Source organism: Ovis aries, chromosome 1 (genome assembly GCF_016772045.2).
Source record: "Ovis aries strain OAR_USU_Benz2616 breed Rambouillet chromosome 1, ARS-UI_Ramb_v3.0, whole genome shotgun sequence".
Lineage (NCBI taxonomy): Eukaryota > Metazoa > Chordata > Mammalia > Artiodactyla > Bovidae > Ovis > Ovis aries.
This window is the reverse complement of record NC_056054.1, coordinates 7348827-7372200: the sequence shown is the minus strand read 5'-3', so window position 1 is coordinate 7372200 and position 23374 is coordinate 7348827. Positions and strand designations below refer to the sequence as shown.

Here is a 23374-nt window from a genome sequence, read left to right as displayed (position 1 = left end):
GAAAGATGCCATTGGTGTTTTGATAGATACTGTGTTGAATCTGTAGCTTGCCTTGGGTAGTATGGTCATTTTAATAATGTTAGTTCTTTCAATCCATGTATCCACAGTGTATCTTTCTTTTTGTTTGTGTCAGCATCAATTTCTTTCATCAGTGTCTTATAGTTCCTGGAGTATAGGTCTTTAACCTTCTTAGATTTATTCCTAGGTGTTACATTCTTTTTGATATGATTGAAAATAGAATGGTAATATTATTAATAATTTCTTTTCCTGATGGCTCACTGTCACTGTATAGAAATGCAGTAGATTTCTATATAATAATTTTGTAGGCCTTAATATTACTGAATTCACTGATGAGTTCTAATATCTTTTGGTGGTGATTTTAGGATTTTCTATGCCTAGTGAGTATCGTGTAATCTGTGAATAGTGACAATTTTACTTCATTCTGTCAACACCAATCCCAGAGCTTGTGTCATCCTGCTGTGCTGGGGTCCAGCCCCAGTGGATCCAGGGTAATTCGAAGTGGGGATGGAGTCAGCGTCCTAGGAATTAATTGCTTAATTAAATATATGGAGGGAGATTAGAAAGAAATAGTGTAGTAAGAAAATACTAGTGGAGAAAAAGAAGCTGAATAACTTGGTTTACGTGGAAAACCAATAAAACTCCAAGACAAGGAATTTGCACCATCTACATAGGCCACCAGCGCCCACTTGAATAGCGGAGGGTGCCCCGCCTGGGGCTCCCTCTCCCGTGGGTCTTAGAAGCCAGGGCAAGTAAGTAGACATGGCGAGCCTCCACACTCCAGATGGGAATTCAGCCAGAAAAAAAGAGAACGAGAAAAGACCACATGGGGGAAACCAGGCTTTTCAGGAACTGGTCCGTTGTCTTTATTTTTCAGATTCACTTATATACTTTTTGTTATACATAGGGATGAATACTGAGTCACGTGGGGTCAGCAGACCTGACCTTTATCAAAATCAGGTGCTTCATATAAAAGTATACAAAGGTCTTAGGGGCTTTACATCATCTTATGGCCATGAAGCCTGCTGACATTTTATGACCCTTTCTTTTCTGATAACGGTCAGTGAACCAGAAACTTATTTTCCAGGGGTGATTTTTCTTAAACCAGGCACCACCCTCTGAAGGTACCAGATAAAGTTGCATTCCTATAGGGTGAAGGTGTTGTGGGTTACAATTAAGAAAGGAATTTACTTAGCCTAAGGTTTAACATGATTAATCTTAAGGGTTAATACTTATTTCTCCTATATGTTAGTTATATTCATTATAAGGGCAGGGAATATGGAGATTTAGCAGTAAACATTGGCCCAATAAATGAAAAACCCTTCACCAACATGATTTTTATCTTTAAAAAAACCCAATGCTAACTAAGACTTTCAAAATACTCCAAACTCTCTGTGCTGTTTGTAGTTGAGAGGTTATAAACAATCAAGTACATCGTAACCAGAGTGTGGATAATCCTGTCACACAAGCTAGTCTGCCAGCAGAGAGGTTTGACCCGAGACACCATTGTATCACCCAGGAATTTTTATTAACTGGAGCTGTAGGTTAACTCCTTCTCTGAGAGAAATGGTGGGGGATGCGCCCTGTAAAGTCAGAGGTGTAGGTGAGAGCATAAAGCAGTAAAGTAGGCAGACTCTGGTTTTGGGGGCAGATGCTCGGGAAGAAGGGGTTTCCTGAGGCTCGATCCCGCCTTTGCGTATGCCGAAGCCTCCTTCCTCACGACCTTTGCCATGGGTGGAGTTCCTCACACTGGCTCCTGGCACTGCTGGAGGGTAGGTGAGGCCCAGGAGCTCTGGTAGGCAATTCTAGGTCCCAGGTGGCTGAGAGCTCAGGGGATTCTAAGGTAGCCGGTCACTAGTGGATGGGTCTGCGTCTCCACTCAACCAGCCCTTTTACATGAGGCATCCTTGTACTGGTGTTGACAGGGTGATGGGTGGGGCTGGGTCCTGATACTAATGATTTCAAAATGGCACTAGCCAGCACAGTGTCACTGTTAGAGCTGAGCTCCCCCCAAACAGTTGGTGCCCGTATTTATACCTCAGAATGATCTCTGTCTCCTGCCTCTCTGGGAGACTGTTTAAGTTCAGCAGGTGGGTCTAACCAGGCTCCTTTCTGACTGCTGCTTCTTCCCTGGTCCCTAGAGTATGTGAGATTTTGTGTGCACGCTTTGAGAGTGGAGTCTCTATATCCTACAGCCCCTGGCTCTCCTGAAAGTAAGCCCCACTGGCCTTCCAAGCCCACCATTCTGGAAGCCCTTCTTCCCATTTTGGGACCCCCAGGCTAGGAAGCCCAATGTGGGCTCATATCCCTCACTCCTGAGGGAGAACCTCTGCAATAAAATTAACTCCCAATTGTGGATCGTCCACCCTGGGGTGTGGGTCTTGATTATACCATGTCTTCAGTTCAGTTCAGTCGCTTAGTTGTGTCCGACTCTTTGTGACACCGGGGACTGCAGCACGCCAGGCCTCCCTGTCCATCACCAACTCCCGGAGTATACTCAAACTTGTATCTATTGAGTCGTGATGCCATTCAGCCATCTCATCCTCCATCATCCCCTTCTAATCCTGCCTTCAATCCTGCCCAGCATCAGGGTCTTTTTCAATGAGTCAGCTCTTGGCATCAGGTGGCCAAAATATTGGAGTTTCAGCTTTAACATCAGTCCTTCCAATGAATATTCAGGACTGATCTCCTTTAGGATGGACTGGCTGGATCTCTTTGCAGTCCAAGGGACTCTCAAGAGTCTTCTCCAACACCACAGTTCAAAAGCATCAATTCTTTGTCCCTCAGTTTTCTTTATAGTCCAACTCTCACAACCATACATGGATACTGGAAAGACCATAGCCTGACTAGATGGACCTTTTTTGGCAAAGTAATGTCTCTGCTTTTTAACATGCTGACTAGGTTGGTCATAACTTTCCTTCCAAGGAGTAAGCATCTTTTAATTTCATGGCTGTAATCACCAGCTGCAGTGATTTTTGAGCCCAGAAAAATAAAGTCAGCCACTGTTTCCAGTGTTTCCCATCTATTTCCCATGAAATGATGGGACTGGATGCCATGATCTTCGTTTTCTGAATGTTCAGCTTTAAGCCAACTTTTTCACTCTTCACTTTCAGTTTCATCAAGAGGCTGTTTAGTTCCTCTTCACTTTCTGCCATAAGGGTGGTGTCATCTGCATATCTGAGGGTATTGATATTTCTCCTGGCAATCTTGATTCCAGCTTGTGCTTCCTCCAGCCCAGCATTTCTCATGATGTACTCTGCATATAAGTTAAATAAGCAGGGTGACGATATACAGCCTTGATGTACTCCTTTCCCTATTTGGAACCAGTCTGTTGTTCCATGTCCAGTTCTAACTGTTGCTTCCTGACCTGCATATTGGTTTCTGAAGAGGCAGGTCAGGTGGGTCTGGTAAGATCTTTCTATTGTTAATTCTAATCTTGTTAATTTAAAATGTCGATTGTGGCAGTGGGCCTGAAAGAAGTATATAAGGCCTTGATAAGCCTAGCACTCTCTATCCCCCTTCTGATGTCTATGTCAGAAGTTTTCTCTGTTCCATTTTACACTTTAGTAAAACTCTGGTACACAAAATCTCTTGAGTGATCAGATCCCTGGTCCTGAAGCTAAATCTTCTTCGGAGCTCACAAATCCAATATTGTTCATTGAAAGCTATCAGTCACTTCTGTAACCGGCTTTGTCTTCTACCCCAGTCAACCGACATCTTCCCTAGGCCTTAGGCAACCACTGATCCTATATCTGTCACTGAGACTACAATGCACTTTCTAGAGCTTCATCTGAATGAAATTATACAAATATGAATGGAAAAAAGCTGCTGTGAATATTTGAGTATGTGTGTTTTTGTGAATAAATGGTTTTGTATTTCTTGGGTAAATATTTCGGAGTAGGACTGCTGGGTCATATGGTAGGTGTATGTATAACTTTATGAGAAACAGCCAAACTATTTTGTAAAGCAGCTGTTAAATATAAAACTATTTTATATTCCTGCCCTTCCACTCTTGGTGACACTTGCTATTGTCAGTTTTCTATATTTTAACCACTCTGTAGGAATGTGGAATTTCATCCTGGTTTTAATTTGTATTTCTCTCTTTCCCTCTTTCCTTCCCCCCTCCCACCCTCTCTATTCCTTCCTGCTGGCCCTCCCTCCTTCATTCATTTCATTCTATTTTGGCCACACTGCATGGGTTGTGGGATCTTAGTTCCCCACCCAGGGTTTGGATCTGGGCCACAGCTGTGAAGGCTACAATCCTAACACCTCAGCCGCCAGAGAACTCCTAATTTGCATTTCCTTATGACTGATAACATCTTTTCATGTGCTTTTTGATCACATGCGTACCTTTCTTCCACACAACTATCCCTTCACAGTTGTGGGTCTGGACTCATCATCTGTGCTCTTCTGCTCATTTTTATTGGGGTGCTTGTCTTCTTCTTTCTGAGTCACAAGTGTTCTTTATCCGTTCCGTATACAAGTCCTTATCAGAAACATATCTTGCTGATGCTTTCTCCTAGTGTCTGGTCTACACTTCTATATTTTGAAAAAGGTATCTTGCTGATGCTTTCTCGTAGTGTCTGGTCCACACTTTTATATTTTTAAAAAGGTATCCTTCAAAGAGCAGAAGTTTTATGTTTTGATAAAGTCTGATGAATCAAGTTTTAATAGTCTGTACTCTTGTGTCCTAAGAAATCTTTGCCTACTCTGAGGTGTGAAGATTTGGTCTTATGTTTCCTTTAAAAAAGTTGATGGTAAAGAATCCACCTGCAGTGCAGGAGACCTGGGTTTGATCCCTGTGTTGGGAAGATCCCCTAGAGGAGGGCATGGCAACCCACTCCAGTATTCTTGCCTGGAGAATCCTCATGGACAGAGGAGCCTGGCAGACTATAGTCACTGGGGTTGCAGAGAGTCAGACACAACTGAGCAACTAAGCACAAGGTGCGAAGATTTGGTCCCATGTTTCCTTCAAAAAGTTTAATGCAATAGTTTTAATTTTTATGTTTAGGTTCATGAGATTGGAAGTGCGGAAACACTCTCTGTCAGGGGTCATGCTTGAGAAATGTCCTTTTCTATTTTTGGACTTTTTTGGAGTGACCTCACACACACCCCTGGCTTCAGTCTCCACCATATACTGAGAGTTCCAAGTCCATCTGTGCAGTTCAGACCCTCCTCTGCTCCAGACCCATGAAGCCAACCACCTTGGACATATCCTTCTGGTGTTTCATAGGCACCAGGAAGACATGCTCCTCCCTCCCCACAGCCCTGCTTTTGCCAAGCCCTGCCTCCATCTCTGTGAAGGTACCAGCATCCTCCATGGGTCCCACTCTCCCCAGGGGCTCTGAGTTCAAGAAGTGCCAACAGAGATCAGAGGACGCTAGTGTCTACACAAAAGGCTAGCGAGTTAATTTAGAATGGGGGTGGTGGCAGCACTCAGCTGTGCCCTGCTCTTTTCGACTCCATGGACTGTAGTCCACCAGGCTCCTCTGTCCATGAGATTTCCCAGGCGAGAATACTGGAGTGGAGAGCCATTTCCTGCTCCAGGGAATCTTCCCAATCCAGGGATCAAAGCTGCAGTTTCTGCATTGGCAGCTGGATTCTTTACCACTGCACCACCTAGACTGGGGGAGAGAGCCCTTAAATGGGACAAGATGTGCCTGCCCCTGTCCTGTACTCACAGTCCTTTTAATGGGTTTGGGGGACTAGTTCAGGGGCTGAAACATTTCACCCATAGCTAGGAAACCCCTTCTAATGCCCTGTCTATGCACAGCTCCCAAATCCAAACTGTCCTTTTTTGGGCAATGCAGGACGCCCTCGGCAGCCCCCCCTCTGCCTTCTCTGGGCCCATCCTTTATGCACTGCCGTAGGAACCTGGAATGTTAGGTCCATGAATTAAGGTAAATTGGGAGAGGTCACACAGGAAATGGCAAGAGTCAACGCTGACATTTTAGGAATCAGTGAACTAAAATGGACTGGAACGGGTGAATTTAACTCAGATGACCATTATGTCTACTACTGTGGGCAAGAATCCCTTAGAAGAAATGGAGTAGCCATCATGGTCAACAAAAGAGTCCGAAATGCAGTACTTGGATGCAATGTCAAAAACGACAGAACGATCTCTGTTCGTTTCCAACGCAAACTATTCAGCATCACAGTATCCAAGTCTATGTCCCGACCAGTACTGCTGAAGAAGCTGAAGTTGAATGGTTATACGAAGACCTACAAGATCTTCTAGAGCGAACAGCCCCCAAAGATGTCCTTTTCATGATAGGGGACTGGAATGCAAAAATAGGAAGTCAAGAAATACCTGGCGTAACAGGCAAATTTGGCCTTGGAGTACAGAATGAAATAGGGCAAAGGCTAATAGAATTTTGCCAAGAAAACGCATTGGTCATAGTAAACACCATCTTGCTACAACACAAGAGAAGACTCTACACATGGACTTCATCAGATAGTCAATACTGAAATCAGATTGATTATATTCTTTGCAGTCAAAGATGGAGAAGCTCTATATAGTCAGAAAAACACAAGACCAGGGGCTGTGGCTCAGATCATGAACTCCTTATTGCCAAATTCAGACTCAAATTGCAGAAAGTAGGGAAAACCACTAGACCATTCAATGAATTTGCTCAGTCGTGTCTGACTCTTTGCGACTCCATGGACTGTAGCCCACCAGGCTCCTCCATCCATGGAATTTCCTAGGCAAGAGCACTGGAGTGGGTTGCCATTTCCTTCTCCAGGGGATCTTCCCAACCCAGGGATTGAACCCAGGTCTCCTGCATTGTGGGCAGGTGCTTTACTGTCTGAGCCACCAGAGAATCCCTCTAGACCATTCAGGTATGACCTAAGTCAAACCCCTCATGATTATACAGTGGAAGTGACAAATAGATCCAAGGGATTAGATCTGATAGAGTGCCTGAAGAACTACTGATGGAGGTTCATGACATTGTACAAGAGGCAGGGATCAAGACCACTGCCAAGAAAAGAAATGCAAAAGGCAAAATGGTTGTCTGAGGAGGACTTACAAATATCTGAGAAAAGAAGAGAAGCAAAAAGCAAAGGAAAGATGTACCCATTTGAATCTAGCGTTCCAAAGAACAGCAAGGAGAGATAAGAAAGAGTTCCTCAGTGATCATTGCAAAGAAAAAGAAGAAAACAATAGAATGGGAAATAATAGAGATCTCTTCAAGAAAATTAGAGATATCAAGGGAACATTTCATGCAAAGATGGGTACAATAAAGGATAGAAATGGTATGGACCTAAAAGAAAAAGAAGATATTGAGAAGAGGTGGCAAGAATACACAGAAGAACTATACAGAAAAGATCTTAATCACCCAGATAACCACGATGGTGTAATCACCAACCTAGAGCCAGACATCCTGGAATGTGAAGTCAAGTGGGCTTTAGGAAGAATCGCTACAAACAAAGCTAATGGAAGTGATGGAATTCCAGTTGAGCTATTTCAAATCCTAAAAGTTGAAGCTGTGAAAGTGCTGCACTCAATATGCCAGCAAATTTGGAAAACTCAGCAGTGGCCACAGGACTGGGAAAGGTCAGTTTTCATTCCAATCTCAGAAAAAGGCAATGTCAAAGAATGTTCAAACTACCACACAATTGCACTCATCTCACACGCTAGTAAAGTAATACTCAAAATTCTCCAAGCCAGGCTTCAACAATATGTGAACCGTGAACTTCCAGATGTTCAAGCTGGATTTAGAAAAGTCAGAGGAACCAGAAATTAAATTACGAACATCTGTTGGATCATCAAAAAAGCAAGAGAGTTCCAGAAAAACATGTATTTATGCTTTATTAACTATGCCAAAGCCTTTGACTGTGTGGACCGCAACAAACTGTCGGAAATTCTGAAAGACATTGGAATAACAGACCACTTGACCTGCCTCTTGAGAAATCTGTATGCAGGTCAGGAAGCAACAGTTGGAACTGGACATGGAACAATGGACTGGTTCCAAATAGGGAAAGGAGTATGTCAAGGCTGTGTATTGTCACTCTGCTCATTTAACTTCTATGCAGAGTACATCATGAGAAATGCTGGGCTGGAAGAAGCACAAGCTGGAATCAAGATTGCCGGAGAAATATCAATAACCTCAGATATGCAGATGACCCCACCCTTATGGCAGAAAGTGAAGAGGAGCTAAAGAGCCTCTTGATGAAACTAAAAGAGGAGAGTGGAAAAGTTGGCTTAAAACTCAACATTCAGAAAACTAAGATCATGGCATCAGGTCCCATCACTTCATGGCAAATAGATGGGCAAACAGTGACAGGCTTTATTTTTTTGGGCTCCAAAATCATTTTGGTCAATGCTGAAATCAGATTGATTATGCTCTTTGCAGCCAAAGATGGAGAAGCTCTATACAGTCAGCAAAAACAAGACCAGGACCTGACTGTGGCTCAGATAATGAACTCCTTATTACAAAATTCAGACTTAAAGTGTAGAAAGTAGGGAAAACCACTAGATCATCCAAGTATGACCTAAACCAAATCCCTTATAATTATGCAGTGCAAGTGACAAATAGACTCAAGAGATTAGATCTGACAGAGTGCCTGAAGAACTGTGGACAGAGATTCATGACATTGAATCAGTGATCAAGGAGGCAGTGATCAAGACCATCCCCAAGAAAAAGAAATTCAAAAAGGTCAAATGGTTGTCTGAGGAAGCCTTACAATTAGCTGTGAAAAGAAGAGAAGCTAAAGGCAAAGGAGAAAAGGAAAGATATACCAGAGTTCCAAAGAATAGCAAGGAGAGATAAGAAAGCCTTCCTCAGTGATCAATGCAAAGAAATAGAGGTAAACAGTAGAATGGGAAAGACTAGAGATCTCTTCAAGAAAATTAGAGATACCAAGGCAACATTTCATACAAAGATGGGCTCGATAAAGGACAGAAATGGTCTGGACCTAACAGAAGCAGAAGATATTAAGAAGAGGTGGCAAGAATACACAGGAGAACTGTACAAAAAAGATCTTCATGACCCAGATAACCACAATGGTGTGATTACCCACCTGGAGCCAGACATCCTGGAATGCCAAGACAAGTGGGCCTTAGGAAGCATCACTACGAACAAAGCTAGTGGAGGTGATGGACTTCCAGTTGAGCTATTTCAAATCCTAAAAGATGATGCTGTGAAAGTGCTGCGCTCAATATGCCAGCAAATTTGGAAAACTCAGCAGTGGCCACAAGACTGGAAAAGGTCAGTTTTCATTCCAATCTCAGAAAAAGGCAATGTCAAAGAATGTTCAAACTACCACACAATTGCACTCATCTCACACGCTAGCAAAGTAATGCTCCAATTCTCCAAGCCAGGCTTCAACAGTATGTAAACCATGAACTTCCAGATGTTCAAGCTGGATTTAGAAAAGGCAGGGACACCAGAGATCAAATTGCTAACATCCATTGGATCATCGAAAAAGCAAGAGAGTTCCAGCAAAACATCTACTTCTGCCTTATTGACTACTTCCAAAGCCTTTGACTGTGTGGATCACAACAAACCGTGGAAAATTCTGAGAGAGATGGGAATACCAGACCACCTGACTTGCCTCCTGAGAAATCTGTATGCAGGTCAAGAGGCAACAGTTAGAACTGAACATGGAACAGCAGACTGGTTCCAAATCGGGAAAGGAGTACGTCAAGGCCGTATATTGTCACCCTGCTTATTTATCTTATATGCGGAATACATCATGCGAAATGCCAGGCTGGAAGAAGCACAAGCTGGAATTAAGATTGCTGGGAGAAATATCAATTACTTCAGATATGCAGATGACACCACCCTTATGGCAGAAAGCTAAGAAGAACTAAACAGCCTCTTAATGAGAGTGAAAGAGGAGAGTGAAAAAGCTGTCTTAAAACTCAACATTCAGATAATGAAGATCATGGCATCCAGTCCCATCACTTCCTGGCAAATAGATGGGGAAACAATGGAAACAGTGAGAGTCTCACTGTTTTGGGCTCCAAAATCACTGCAGATGGTGACTGCAGCCATGAAGTTAAAAGATTCTTGTTCCTTGGAAGAAAAGCTATGACCAACCTAGACAGCATATTAAAAAGCGGAGACATTACTTTGCCATCTGTCTAGTCAAAGCTATGGGTTTTCCAGTGGTCATGTATGGATGTGAGAGTTGGACTATAAAGAAAGCTGAGTGCCGAAGAATTGATGGTTTTAAACTGTGGTGTTGGAGAAGACTCTTGAGAGTCCCTTGGACTGCAAGGAGATCCAGCCAGGCCATTCTAAGGGAGCTCAGTCCTGGTGTTCACTGGAAGGACTGATGTTGAAGCTGAGACTCCAATACTTTGGCCACCTGATGTGAAGAGCTGACTCATTTGGAAAGACCCTGATGCTGGGAAAGATTGAAGGCAGAAGGAGAAGGGGACAACAGGATGCGATGGCTGGGTGGCATCACCGATTCAATGATGAGTTTGAGTAAACTCTGGGAGTTGGTGATGGACAGGGAGGCCTGGCGTGCTGCAGTCCATGGGGTTGGAAAGAGTCAGAGAAGACTAAGCGACTGACCCGAACTGAACTGAACGTTTGCTGTGACCGCCCCCTGCTGGAAGAATTCCCATACTGCCTCTCAATTGACTCAGTCCCCAAGATGGCTTCAACTGGGACACAGGCCCTCCCCTCACACAGCCTGTGAGGAGGACCCCTGGGGTCCACGCTGACCCCTCTGAATTATTCCCCACTTGTCTGCAAAAGGCATTCTTAAAAGGCACATACTTGGCCACAGTGACTTCAGTAGCTACCCCAGTGTTTGGATGAAGTTCAAGCCCCAGCCTGGCTCACACATCCCGTGGAGAGCTGGTGCTTGGTTATAGGTTGGATTGAGGCTACCTCAAAAAAGATATGTTATGGGACTTCCCTGGCGGCGCCGTGGATAATAGTCTGCCTGCCAATGCAGGGGACAAGGGTTTGATCCCTGGTCTGGGGAGATTTGATAGCATATTCAAAAGCAGAGACATTACTTTGCCGACTAAGGTCCATCTAGTCAAGGCTATGGTTTTTCCTGTGGTCATGTATGGATGTGAGAGTTGGACTGTGAAGAAGGCTGAGCGCCGAAGAATTGATGCTTTTGAAGTGTGGTGTTGGAGAAGACCCTTGAGAGTCCCTTGGACTGCAAGGAGATCCAACTAGTCCATTCTGAAGGAGATCAACCCTGGGATTTCTTTTGGAGGGAATGATGCTGAAGCTGAAACTCCAGTAATTTGGCCCCCTCATACGAAGAGTTGGCTCATTGGAAAAGACTCTGATGCTGGGAGGGATTGGGGGCACAGGAGAAAGGGACGACTGAGGATGAGATGGCTGGATGGCATCACGGACTGGATGGACATGAGTCTGAGTGAACTCTGGGAGATGGTGATGAACAGGGAGGCCTGGCGTGCTGCGATTCATGGGGTCGCAAAGAGTCGGACACGACTGAGTGACTGAACTGAACTGAACTGAACTGTGGAGTCACTAAGTCCACATGCCGCAACGGAACCTGTGCTCTCGAGCCTCGGAACCACAGCCACTGACCCCATGAGCTGCAACAGCTGAAGCCCGTGAGCCCAGAGCTCCTGTTCCCGACGAGAGACGCCATTACGACCAGAGGCCCATGAGCTGCAGTGAGGAGGAGGCCCCGCCCACCACAACTAGAGAAAGCCTGCACGTAGCCACTAAGACCTAGGACAGCCAAAAATAAATAAAAGAATAAGTTTTTATCCTTGGGTCAGGAAGATCCCCTGGAGAAGGGAATGGAACCCACTCCTGTATTCTTGCCTGGGAAATCCCATGGATAGAGGAATCTGGTGTGCTACAATTCAAAAATATGTCCAGCATAGCCACAAAAAAAAAAAAACAACTTAAGAAAAATATGATTCTAACACTCAAGAGCTCTGCATGTGGGTGTATTTGGATACTGTGTCTTGACAGAGGTAGTCAAGTTAACTGAGCTATGACTTGCTGTTGTTGTTGAGTCACTAAGTTGCGTCTGACTCATTTTTGACCCCATGGACTGAAGTCCCCCAGGCTCCTCTGTCCGTGGAATGCTCTAGTCAGGAATACTGGAGTGAGTTGCCATTTCCTCCTCCAGGGGAATCTTCCCAACTCAGGATAGAACCCAGGTCTCCTGCATTGGCAGGCAGATTCTTTACCTCTGAGCCACCAGGAAAGTGCTCAGTGCAACTGGTGTCTTTATAAGAGACTCAGTCACAGAAATAGGCATGCCCAGAAGGAAGACAGTGTAAAGACACACAGGGGGAAGAAGGGCACGGAGTGACGCATCTCCAATCTACGGAGGACCAAAGCTGCAGGCAGACACCGAATTCGAAGAGGCAAGGAGAGGTTCCCCTTCAGAGCCTTCGGACGGAGGGTGGCCCAGCGACACCTTGATTTGGACTATGCCCTTCAGAATGTGGGGCCGCCTCGATGGCTCAGCAGGTAAAGAATCTGCCTGCAATGCAGGAGCCATAGGAGACATGGGTTTGATCCCTCCAGAGGAAGAGCCTCTGGAGACAGAAAGGACAGCCCTCTCCAGTATCCTTGCCTGGGAAATCTCATGGACAGAGGAGCCTGGAAGCTACAGTTCATGGGGTCGAAAAGAGTCAGACATGACTGAGTGCAAACACCTCCAGAATCCGTTCAGCTCAGTCGTTCAGTCACGTCCAACTCTTTCTGACCCCAAGAACTGCAGCATACCAGGCTTCCCTGTCCATCACCAACTCCCAGAGCTTGCTCAAACTCATGTCCATCGAGTTAGTGATGCCATCCAACCATCTCATTCTCTGCCACCTCCTTCTCCTGTCTTCAGTCTTTCCTAGCATCAGGGTCTTTTTCAGTGAATCAGTTCTTCACATCAGGTGGCCAAAGTATTGGAGCTTCAATTTCAGCATCAGTCCTTCCAATGAATATTCAGGACTGATTTTCTTTAGGATGGACTGGTTGGATCTTAATGTCCAAGGGACTCTCAAGAGTCTTCTCCAACACCACAGTTCAAAAGCATCAATTCTTTGGTGCTCAGCTTTCTTTATTGTCCAGCTCTCACATCAGTACATGACTACTCAAAGAAACAGCTTTGACTAGATGGACCTTTGTCGGCAAAGTAATGTCTTTGCTTTTTAATATACCCTCTAGGTTGGTCATGGTTTTTGTTCCAAGGAGCAAGCATCTTTTAATTTCATGGCTGCAGTCACCATCTACAGTGATTTTGGAACCCAAGAAAATAAAGTCAGCCACTGTTTCCACTGTTTCCCCATCTATTTACCATGAAGTGATGGGACCGGATGTCATGATCTTAGTTTTTTGAATGATGAGTTTTAAGCCAACTTTTTCACTCTCCTCTTTCATTTTCATCAAGAGGCTCTTTAGTTCCTCTTTGGTTTCTGCTGTAAGGGTGGTGTTTTCTACAAACCTGAGGCTATTTGTATTTCTCCCGGCAATCTTGATTCCAGCTTGTGCTTCTTCCAGCCCAATGTTTCTCATGATGTACTCTGCATATAAGTTAAATAAGCATGGTGACAATATATAGCCTTGACGTACTCCTTTCCCTATTTGGAACCAGTCCATTGTTCCATGTCTAGGTTCTAACTGTTGCTTCTTGACCTGGATACAGGTTTCTCAGGAGTCAGGTCAGGTCTGGTATTCCCATTTCTTTGAGAATTTCCCACAGCTTGTTGTGATCCACACAGTCAAAGGCTTTGGCATAGTCAATAAAGCAGAAGTAGATGTTTTCTGGAACTCTCTTGTTTTTTCTATGATCCAACAGATGTTGGCAATTTCATCTCTGGTTCCTCTGTCCTTTCTAAATCTAACTTGAACATCTGGAAGTTCTCGGTTGGCATATTGTTAAAGCCTGGCTTCGAGAATTTTGAGCATTGCTTTGCTAGTGTGTGAGATTAGTGCAATTGTACGGTAGTTTGAACATTCTTTGGCATTGCCTTTCTTAGGGATTGGAATGAAACCTGACCTTTTCCAGTCCTGTGGCCACTGCTGAGTTTTCCAAATTTGCTGACATATTGAGTGTAGGATTTTAACAGCATCAATTTTAGGATTTGAAATAGCTCAGCTGGAATTCCATCATCTCCACTAGCTTTGATTGTAGTGATGCTTCCTAAGGCCCACTTGACTTTGGACTCCATACTGTCTGGCTCTGGGTGAGTGATCACATCATTGCAGTTATCTGGGTCACGGAGGTCCTTTTTGTATAGTTCTGTTTATGTTGCTGCCTCTTCTTAATATCTTCTGCTTCTGTTAGGTCCATACCATTTCTGTCCTTTATTGTGCCCATCTTTGCATGAAGTGTTCCCTTCTTTTCTTTAATTTTCTTGAGGAGATCTCTAGTCTTTCCCATTCTATTGTTTCCCTCAGTTTCTTTCCATTCATCATGAGGAAGGCTTTCTTATCTCTCCTTGCTGTTCTTTGGAACTCTGCATTCACATGGGTGCATCCTTCCTTTGCACCTTTGCCTTCCGCCTCTCTTCTTTTCTCAGTTTAACTTGTAAGGCCTCTTCAGACAACCATTTTGCCTTTTTGCGTTCCTTTCTCTTGGGGATGATTTTGATCACTGCCTCCCGTCCAATGTCACGAACCTCTGTCTATAGTTCTTCAGGCACTCTGTCTATCAGATCTAATCCCTTGAATCTATTTGTCACTTCCACTGTATAATCGTAAGGGATTTGATTTAAGTCATATCTGAATGGTGTGGTGGTTTTCCCTACTTTCTTCAGTTTCAGTCTGAATTTGGCAGTAAGGAGTTCATGATCTGAGCCACAGTCAGCTCCTGGTCTTGTTTTTGCTGACTGTATAGAGCTTCTCCATCTTTGGCTGCAAAGAGTATAATCAATCTGATTTCGGTGTTGGCCAGCTGGTGATGTCCATGTGTGGAGTCTTCTCTTGTGTTGTTGGAAGAGGGTGTTTGCTGTGACCAGTGCGTTCTATTGGCAAAACTCTGTTAGCCTTTCCCTTGCTTATTTTGTACTCCAAGGCCAAACTTGCCTGTTACTCCAGGTTTCTCTTGACTTCCTACTTCTGCATTCCAGTCCCCTATAATGAAAAGGACATCTATTTTTGGTATTAGCTATAGAAGGTGTTGTAGGTTGTCATAGAACCATTACTGTGATATTGAATAGTTTGCCTTGGAAACGAACAGAGATCATTATGTTGTTTTTGAGATTTCACCAAAGTACTGCATTTCAGACTCTTTTGTTGATTATGAGGGCTACTCGATTTCTTCTAAGGGATTCTTGCCAACAATAGTAGATATAATGGTCATCTGAGTTAATTTCACCCATTTCAGTTCATTTGAGTCTGCTGATTCCTAAAGTGTTGATGTTCACACTTGCCATCTCCTAGTTATTCCTGGACCTAATATTCCGGGTTCCTATGAAATATTGCTCTTTACAGCATTGGACTTTGCTTCTATCACCAGTCACATCTGTAACTAAGTTTGTTTTCACTTTAGCTCCGTCTCTTCATTTTTCTGGAGTTATTTCTCCACTGATCTCCAGCAGCATATTGGGCACCTACCAACCTGGGGAGTTCCTCTTTCAATGTTCTATCATTTTGCCTTTTCATAGTATTCATGGGGTTCTTAAGGCAAGAATACTGAAGTGGTTTTTTCATTCCCTTCTCCAGTGGACCACATTCTGTCAGAACTCTCCACCATGACCCGTCCATCTTGGGTAGCCCTAGACGGCATGGCTCACAGTTGCATTGAGTTAGACAGGCTGTGGTCCATGTGATCAGTTTGGTTAGTTTTCTGTGACTGTGGTTTTCATTCTGTCTGCCCTCTGATGAATAAGGATGAGACTTATGGAAGCTTCCTAAAGGGAGAGATTGGTGGGGGAAACTGGGTCTTGTTCTGATGGGCAGGGCTAAGCTCAGTTCAGTTCAGTTCAGTCGCTCAGTCGTGTCCGACTCTTTGCGACCCCATGAATCGCAGCACGCCAGGCCTCCCTGTCCATCACCATCTCCCGGAGTTCACTCAGACTCATGTCCATCGGGTCCGTGATGCCATTCAGCCATCTCATCCTCTGTCGTCCCCTTCTCCTCCTGGCCCCAATACCTCCCAGCATCAGAGTCTTTTCCAATGAGTCAGCTCTTCGCATTAGGTGGCCAAAGTACTGGAGTTTCAGCTTCAGCATCATTCCTTCCAAAGAAATCCCAGGGCTGATCTCCTTCAGAATGGACTGGTTGGATCTCCTGGCAGTCCAGGGGACTCTCAAGAGTCTTCTCCAACACCACACTTCAGAAGCATCAATTCTTCAGCGCTCAGCCTTTTTCACAGTCCAACTCTCACATCCATACATGACCTAAGGAAAAACCATAGCCTTGGCTAGACGGACCTTAGTCGGCAAAGTAATGTCTCTGCTTTTGGATATGCTATCTGGGTTGGTCATAACTTTCCTTCCAAGGAGTAAGCGTCTTTTAATTTCATGGCTGCAGTCACCATGTGCGGTGATTTTGGAGCCCCCCAAAATAAAGTCTGACACTGTTTCCACTGTTTCCCCATCTATTTGCCATGAAGTGATGGGACCGGATGCTATGATCTTCATTTTCTAAATGTTGAGCTTTAAGCCAAACTTTCATTCTCCTCTTTCACTTTCATCAAGAGGCTTTTTAGTTCCTCTTGACTTTCTGCCATAAGGGCGGTGTCATCTGTATATCTGAGGTTATTGATATTTCTCCCGGCAATCTTGATTCCAGCTTGTGTTTCTCCCAGTCCAGCTTTTCTCATGATGTACTCTGCATAGAAGTTAAATAGGCAGGGTGACAATATACAGCCTTGACGCACTCCTTTTCCCATTTGGAACCAGTCTGTTGTTCCATGTCCAGTTCTAACTGTTGCTTCCTGACCTGCATACAGGCTTCTCAAGAGGCAGGTCAGGTGGTCTGGTATTCCCATCTATCTCAGAATTTTCCAAAGTTTATTGTGATCTTTTTTTTTTTTTAAATTTTAAAATCTTTAATTCTTACATGCGTTCCCAAACATGACCCCCCCTCCCACCTCCCTCCCCACAACATCTCTCTGGGTCATCCCCATGCACCAGCCCCAAGCATGCTGCACCCTACGTCAGACATGGACTGGCGATTCAATTCTTACATGATAGTATACATGTTAGAATTCCCATTCTCCCAAATCATCCCACCCTCTCCCTCTCCCTCTGAGTCCAAAAGTCCGTTATACACATCTGTGTCTGTTTTCCTGTCTTGCATACAGGGTCGTCATTGCCATCTTCCTAAATTCCATATATATGTGTTAGTATACTGTATTGGTGTTTTTCTTTCTGGCTTACTTCACTTTGTATAATTGGCTCCAGTTTCATCCATCTCATCAGAACTGATTCAAATGATTCTTTTTAACGGCTGAGTAATACTCCATTGTGTATATGTACCACAGCTTTCTTATCCATTCATCTGCTGATGGACATCTAGGTTGTTTCCATGTTCTGGCTGTTATAAACAGCGCTGCGATGAACATTGGGGTACATGTGTCTCTTTCAATTCTGGTTTCCGCGGTGTGTATGCCCAGCAGTGGGATTGCTGGGTCCACACAGTCAAAGGCTTTGGCATAGTCAATAAAGCAGAAATAGATGTTTTTCTGGAACTCTCTTGCTTTTTCCTTGATCCAGCAGATGTTGGCAATTTGATCTCTGTTTCCTCTGTCTTTTCTAAAACCAGCTTGAACATCAGGGAGTTCACGGTTCACGTATTGTTGAAGCCTGGCTTGGAGAACCTTGAGCATTACTTTACTAGCGGTTGAGATGAGTGCAATTGTGTGGTAGTTAAGAAAGGCAATTCCAAAGAATGCTCAAGCTCAGTAAATCTTTAATCAATTTCTGTTGAAGGGTGGGGCTGTGTTCCCTTACTATTGTTTGGCCTGAGGCCAAACTGTCCACCCACGCCTCCAGCGGACACTCCTGGAGGCTCATAGGCAAGGCTGGCTCAGTCTCCCAATGGCCTCCAAAGTCAGATTCCCTGGGATTCTCAGTCCCTTTGCCAGATCCCCAGGTTGGGAAATCTGATGTGGGTCCTAGAGCTTTCTCAACAGTGTGAGAATTTGTTTGATATCATTGTTCTGCAGCTTGTGGGTTGTCTGCTTGGTTGCTCTATGGTGGTGCTAATGGCAACTTCCTCCAAGAGAGCTGATACCACATGCTGGTTGACCCAGGTCTGCTGCAGCCAGAGCCCCTGTCCCCATGGCAGGCCGCTGCTGGCTTGTGCCTGGAGGCAGAAGAGGGTGCTCAGTGAGAAAGCTGGGCAGCCCAGAAAGTCCTACCCCATCTTCCCCAGGGCAGATTAGACATGGAGAGGTCACATTCTGTTGAGCACACGTGGCCATCAGTCTCTGTAGCAGGGTCACCTCATGGATCTGAGATACAGTCATTTCACAGGCCCCACGTCAGAAGGGTCTCACAAATTCTGGAGGAATTCCTCTGTTCTGAGGAATCTGTCCTTTTCAGGATTTGGTCTGTAACTGACCTTGGAGAAAAATCTGAACATAAACTCTAAGATATAATAAAGGTCCAGATTAATTCACTTCAGTCCCTAACCAGAGTAGTGGAGGACTGGCACCTTCTGCATCAGAAGAGGATTCAGAGAACCTGCATGGAAGCATGGGGCCAGCTTCCTCCTGTCCAGGGTGAGCAAGGTCTGGGACCTGGCACCCTCTGAACCTCACTGTCATTACAAAGAGCTGCCTTGCCCACTGATGATTTAGATAACACCTCTATTCCATGAGGTGACAAAGAATTCTCACACAGCCCTTCTGCTGTTGTCCTCAAGGATCCTTCCAGATGTTTCCATATCGGACTCTGCTCCAACAGACTCTCTCCTGAGCAGTGCAAGAGGTGTCTAGTGTGGAACCGGAACAAACCAGAGAGCCACCATTTCCTCCCTGCTGGGAAACCAGCCCTAGCAATGTAATACATTTCCCTGGATTGGCTCTGTGTTCACCTATGGATCAGGGTGCAAGAGTTTAAAGAGTTCTCAGATAAGGCCACATTCAGCAGAGGTTGTGGGTGGGGATTGGGGCAGAGGTGACTCCTCAGCATTCAGTCCAGCCCCAGAGAACACAGTTAGCAGAGAAGTAGGAGGTGCTCAAGGGAATGGGCAGGCACAGCCTTGCCTTGGGTCTTGGATGAAGAACAAAAGAGTGAACAAGAATGTCCCCCAGAGGGAGCAGCAGAGTCAGAGGAGATTTTCCAAGATAAGGAGGGTGATCTTTCCCTGGGTGAAATCAGAGGTGATGAAACACAGGCATAATCCTATCCTGTAATAATTAATGTAAGGCGGGCACGCTGCCTTCCAATGACATGCAATTTTGCTAAGTGACTTGATGATAAGGTAAGTCAAGGGAACACATATAGGTGGCACAGCCCCACCAGGGACTCAGTAGCCTCTGGTTTGTGCAGAAATGGCCCTCGGACTGCAGCTTTGGTGGCAGGTGCTGGCTGGACTCCTGCTCTGTGTGTGCGTCGGGCGATGGGCCGAGGCTGGGAAGGTGCTGGTGGTCCCCATGGAGGGCAGCCACTGGCTCAGCATGCGGGAGGCCGAGCGGGAGCTCCACGCCAGAGGTCACCAGGCAGTGGTCGTTGCTCCGGAGCTGAATATGCACATCAAGGCAGAGGACTTTTTCACCACGAAAACCTACACCGTTTCCTACATAGGGGAGAAACTGGATTCCTTCGTGAAGACTCATGTAAATCTGGTTTTTGAAAAAGTACATTGGGTAACGCTGTTTTTGAAAACTATGGCATCTTTGAAAAATGCATCTTTGCTCTTTGAAAGGTCTTGTGAGGGGCTGCTGTATAACAAGGATCTTATCAGGCACCTGAATGCCAGTTCCTTTGATGTGGTTTTAACTGACCCTGTTCACCCCTGCGGGGCAGTGCTGGCTAAGTACCTGTCCATTCCTGCTGTGTTTTTTTTTGAGGCAAATTCCCTGTGACTTAGATGTTGAGGGCACAGCGTGCCCAAACCCTTTCTCATACATTCCTCGGTTATTAACAACAAATCCAGACCGCATGACATTCTTCCAGAGGGTGAAGAACATGCTCTATCCTCCGGGCCTGAAGTACATTTGCCAGGTTGTTTTCACTCCTTATGCACGTATGGCCTCTGAGCTTCTTCAGAGAGAGGTGTCGCTGGGGGAGATTCTTGCCTCTGGATCCGTGTGGCTGTTCAGAGGAGACTTTGTGATGGACTACCCGCGGCCGATCATGCCCAACATGGTGTTCATTGGGGGCATCAACTGTGGCAACAGGAAACCGTTATCTCAGGTGTGTACTGCTGCTGCTGTTCAATCAGTGCTCCCAGGGGAGCACAATCTTTGAATTAAAAAATTAAAAAAAATTTTTTTCACCTCACTGCAACCTAAACTTGTGAAATGGACGGTTCCAATCACTAGACCATCAGGGAATTCCCAAGTGGAACATATTTAAAAAGAACAGCTTACTTCCATGTGCTTACTTATCTACTGATCTTTCTCAGATTTCTACCTCTCATTCTCCTTTGAACAGTCGTTGGTGAGATCCAGTATTAAAGTGCTCGAGAAGGGTAGTGTAGGTTTTTGATGGACTGTGAGACAAATGAGAGGCAGGGGTGAAGGTCCATATTAGGTTTGACAAGGAATGGGGTGGTTTGACCATGATTGCCCTTTCCAACAGCGTCCGTTGTAATGGTCGGGCAGTTTTCTGAATCTAGTAGGAGCCAGGAACTTGAGCTATGAATCCATCCATCATGGGTTTTTTGCTTGAGGGTGTTCAATTGGAGGAGGAGAGAACTGGCAAATTGCACTTATTGCCCTGATACTTCATCGAGGTTTTGTCTTGGAGAGGTATGGGGTGTGGTCACTGGAGACCTCAACCCCAAAAGGAAGCTGAAATTTCCGAGAGGTTGAATAAATAGAGTGGAAGGGAGAGAAAACCAAAGATGGAAGTTGGGCTCTCTGTGATCAGAGAAAGGAACAATTGAGCCCAGGTTTCTTGAGATGGAGCTGTGCTGACCAGAATCTGGGGCCTGGGGTAAAATGGGGGGATGTACAGAGTTGAATGGCATGTGAGATAGGTCCTCAGCATGGGCCACTGAGGGCCTCAAAGGCTAGTGGTGGGGGCTGGAGAGGAGGTCAAACTGAGCCACGAGCACAGTGAAGGTGGCGACAGGGATGCTGAGAACTGAGTCAAAGAGGAAGGGACTGAGCACATCACGACGCCTACAGCAGCCCACTCACCAGCCCTGCGTTTCTATAGTGCGAACTACGGCTTTCCTCATAGTTACAGAGTCTGCTTATATTAACCCTGAATTGTTGCTGTTGTTGTTCATTTGCCAAGTTGTGTCCACTGTTTGTGGCCCCATGGACTGTGGCACACCAAGCTTCCCTGTCCCTCACTATCTCCTGGAGTTTGCTCAAACTCGTGTCCATGGAGTCAGTGATGCCATTCAACCATCTCATCCTCTGTCTTCCTCCTGCCCTTAGTCTTTCCCAGCATCAGGTCCTTTTCCAATGAGTCAGTTCTTCTCATCAGGTGGCCAAAGTATTGGAGCTTCAGTTTTAGCATCAGTCTTTCCAGGGAATATTCAAGGTTGATTTCTCTTAGGATTGATTGGTTTGATTTCTTTGCTGTCCAGGGGACTCTATGGAGTCTTCCCCAGCACCGCAATTTGAAAGCATCAATTGTTTGGTGCTCAGCCTTCTTTATGGTCCAACATTCATGTCCGTACATGGCTGCTGGAAAAACCGTAGCTTTGGCTATATCTACTTTTGTTGGCAAAATGATGGCTCTGCTTTCTAATATGCTGTCTAGTTTTGTGATAGCTTTTCTTCCAAGGAGTAAGCGTCTTTTAATTTTGTGGCTATAGTCGCCATCCGCAGTGATTTTGGAGCCCAAGAAAATAAAATCTGCCAGTGTTTCCCCATCTATTTGCCATGAAGTAATGGCACTGGATACCATGTCTTAATGTTTGAATGCTGAGTTTTTTTTTTTTTTTTTTTTTTTTAGGGTCAAATAGTGTTACAATTTATAACCACATTTTTTATTTTGAAAAATTTCAGACCTCAGTAATGGTGCAAGGATAGCATAATAACTACTCACATACTCTTCATGTAGATTTACCAGTCATTAACATTTTGCTTCCATACCCACCCCTTATCTTTCTCACACACTCACACAAACACACACAAATACACACACAAACACACATGTGCAGGTGTATGCATAAATGAGCTCATACATGTTCAGAGTTAAAATTTTTGCTAAACAATAGGAAGTTGCACACATCATAATATTTTAGATATAAAATCTTCAACATACAAAGTCTCTTACTTAACCTGTAGTACAGTTATCACAGCCAGCAAGTTGAACATTTGTGTAGTCATGTATTACATGTATTTGAAGACCCCAGAAGAATTAGAGTTGTCAAGGAAGCTAAAATTATTAAAAAAAAAAAAAAGCCTGACTTACACTGAGACAACTAATGCCAAACTCAGGTTTTAGGTGGTAAGTATTGATAGGAAAACTGTTTCTTACCGTTACCCAAATTTCTTTGCCAGCCTTGTAAATAGTTTGGCAGTTTTAGAAAGTGCATGAGCATAAGAAATTGGATACCCCTCTTCAAAGCAGTCAACATTTACTCTTTGTTTAGTAAGTGATATCACTTTTTTCTTACATTTATGAGTGTGGCACTGAAAGGAAATTACAAAACCAGCCTTGATTTAAATCCAAAATTTCTTAAGGGTTCTTTATACTACACTTTGATTACTGGTAGTTGCTTTGGAGTTGCTTTGAGATTTCTAGAAACTTTAAAGGTTGGAATTTAGCCACTTTGTCTTTCTAAAAGTGTTTTGGTTCTTTAAGTATATTGAATACTTATAAACAAGCTTGCTCTAAAAGGACTCTCACCTGTTAAACCATGCTTAAGCAGACACTGCAATAAGCCAGCTGCTGCTGCTAAGTCACTTCAGTCGTGTCCGACTCTGTGCGACCCCATAGACGGCAGCCCACCAGGCTACCCCGTCCCTGGGATTCTCCAGGCAAGAACACTGGAGTGGGTTGCCATTTCCTTCTCCATGAATGCTGAGTTTTAAGCCTCCTTTTTCCCTCTCCTCTTTCACCCTCATTAAGCGCTTTCATTCTTCTTCATTTTCTGCCATGAGAGTGGTGTCATCTGGATATTTGAGGTCGCCCATTCTTCTCCGGGCAATCTTGCTTTCAGCTGTGATTCAAGCTGTGTGGCATTGATGTACTCTGCATATAAATTAAGTAAGGAGGATGACAATATACAGATTTGACATAATCATTTCCCAATTTTGAACTAGTTTGTTGATCCTTGTCCAGTTCTAAGTGTTGCTTCTAGACCTGCATACAGGT

General features: G+C 44.6%; 3 protein-coding genes and 1 pseudogene across 3 annotated transcripts in view; all 4 read left to right on the top strand.

The window, feature by feature from the left end:
• UGT1A6 (UDP glucuronosyltransferase 1 family, polypeptide A6) overlaps nucleotides 1-23374 on the top strand; it is a 159093-nt gene that overhangs the window by 41790 nt on the left and 93929 nt on the right.
• The window catches only part of UGT1A3 (UDP glucuronosyltransferase 1 family, polypeptide A3), a 128937-nt gene that overhangs the window by 11634 nt on the left and 93929 nt on the right, over nucleotides 1-23374 (top strand).
• Nucleotides 1-23374, top strand: part of UGT1A9 (UDP glucuronosyltransferase 1 family, polypeptide A9) — a 171174-nt gene that overhangs the window by 53872 nt on the left and 93928 nt on the right.
• On the top strand, nucleotides 19360-22424 carry LOC114112950 (UDP-glucuronosyltransferase 1A3-like; annotated as a pseudogene).